Here is a 2,147-nt window from a genome sequence, read left to right on the forward strand (position 1 = left end):
GATTTCACATTGATCAAACCCAGCAGCACCACAGACTTTAAAGAAGTAATCAGTGTTCTGGACGCGTCTATACCCGACAGCACCTGGACCTTTGAGAGCCAGCAGGTGAGCGAATTCAACGTTGGCCAGGGTGTGTCAAAAAATATGAAATGTTTGAATGTTTTATCAACTGTTAATCGTTCTATGATAGTCAAAACTGAAAAGCGTTTGCTTTAATGAGACACATGCATAAAAATACCGTGTCTGTAGAGATTCTGTGGTCTGTTATTATTCATTGTACTGAAATTAAGCGTTTCCCTATTTTTCTCTGCTTCTTCTTTTTAGTTCTTTCTTTCTATCTGTCTTTTTTCTTTGTTTCCTCTAGTTATTTTATTTTCATTCATTGAGGTCTGACAAGTCATATATTTACCACATTAGTAAAAAAAAATCGTATGAGCATTATAGTCTCGACGCCGCGGCGCAGTAGTGTGGACTAGATACCTTCCTATTGGATCATAGGTTTCGAGGCGCTGAACCAATAGGATTCATAACTCTACAAAGCAATCTAGTCCCTCCCCCCTTCCAGCTTCTGTGGTCCTGCACTCACAATGCAGAGTGCCAGAGGAGAGAAGGGGACGAGATTTATTTTTGCAACATGAAGATTTTATGTTTGGGCTTAAATTCATACACATTAACTTGTAATAAAATATCAGTAGAGAATGATAGGTGAGATGATTGATCTAGCATTGCTTCTGAACACAACATCGACTGGAATGGATATGTTATAGCGGACCAAGGATGACAAAGAGAAATGGATACCGAGACTGGAGATGGCTGGTGCTTTGGTGGCAGTATTTCTTTATCTTGTGGAGTACAACAGACGGACAGACTCGTTACAATATCCAGGAGGAGCTGAAACGGGGTTCTGTGGTCGGAAATCTTGCAAAAGATCTGGGTCTGTCGTTAGCTGAGATTTTTGATCGCAAACTAACCGTCGCCTCCGAGGCTGGTAAGCAATATTTTACCGTAGATGCTGGGAAGGGTGAGCTGGTAGTGAATGACAGAATAGACAGAGAGGCTTTATGTGGACAGAGCGCCAGCTGTGTGTTGGCTCTGCAGGTCGTCATTGAAGACCCACTGCAGCTGTTTCGAGTAGAAATTCAAATTCAAGATATCAATGATAATTCCCCTAGATTCCCGTCAAGTGACGTGTTATTGGACATTTCGGAATCCACAGTTATCGGAGCTCATTTTCCGCTAGAAAGTGCCGTAGATTTAGACGTTGGCATTAATTCACTGAAGTCATATATTCTGAGTAAAGACGAGTGCTTTAGTATAAGACTTAAGGAGGTCGCTGGAGGAAGAAAAGTCCCTGAATTAATTCTGTCAAAACTGATAGACAGAGAGAAAAAAGCTGTTCACAAGCTTCTTTTGACAGCTCTAGACGGAGGTAACCCGGTAAGATCAGGGACTGCGCAGATAACCATTAAAGTCCTTGACATAAACGATAATATTCCTGCTTTTGAAAAAACCTTGTATAAAGTATCCGTTGCAGAAAATGCCGCGGAGGGTGCATTAATAGTACAGACAAAAGCAACAGACTCCGATGAGAATCAAAATGGAGAGATAGAATATTCATTTGGCGCTCACACATCAGAAATTGTGCTCTCTGTTTTTTCCATTGATCCCACATCAGGAAAAATATTCCTTAAAGGAAAACTAGATTTTGAAAATGATGCAAATTATGAATTGGACATCAGCGCAAAAGATAAAGGGAGCCCAAGAATGGAGGGACATTGTATTGTTCATGTTGAAGTTTTAGATGTCAATGATAATGCTCCAGAAATAATACTGACGTCTCGACCAAAGCCTGTGAGCGAAGACTCGCCTAATGGCACTGTAGTCGCTCTGATCAGCGCTCGGGACCATGACTCCGGTGATAACGGAAAAGTACAATTACAGCTCCCTAAAAACAGCAACTTTGCGCTGAAACCCTCGTTTTCACAAAACTACGCACTAGTTACAAATGGTGTTTTAGATCGAGAAAAAGATTCTGAATATAGTATTGAGATAACAGCCACAGATATGGGCTCTAATCCACTGTCCAGCAAGAAAACAGTTCATGTCAGCGTCACTGATGTAAATGACAACCCACCTATTTTTAATCA

At 41.0% G+C, this 2,147-nt stretch overlaps 2 protein-coding genes across 3 annotated transcripts in view; both read left to right on the plus strand.

Moving 5' to 3' along the window:
* The window catches only part of LOC103147442 (protocadherin gamma-A2-like), a 101,359-nt gene that overhangs the window by 58,286 nt on the left and 40,926 nt on the right, over positions 1-2,147 (plus strand). The gene's annotated exons all lie outside the window — the stretch shown is intronic.
* The window catches only part of pcdh1g22 (protocadherin 1 gamma 22), a 22,411-nt gene that overhangs the window by 2,551 nt on the left and 17,713 nt on the right, over positions 1-2,147 (plus strand). The gene's annotated exons all lie outside the window — the stretch shown is intronic.

Source organism: Poecilia formosa, unplaced genomic scaffold, assembly GCF_000485575.1.
Source record: "Poecilia formosa unplaced genomic scaffold, Poecilia_formosa-5.1.2 Scaffold183, whole genome shotgun sequence".
NCBI classification, from domain to species: domain Eukaryota; kingdom Metazoa; phylum Chordata; class Actinopteri; order Cyprinodontiformes; family Poeciliidae; genus Poecilia; species Poecilia formosa.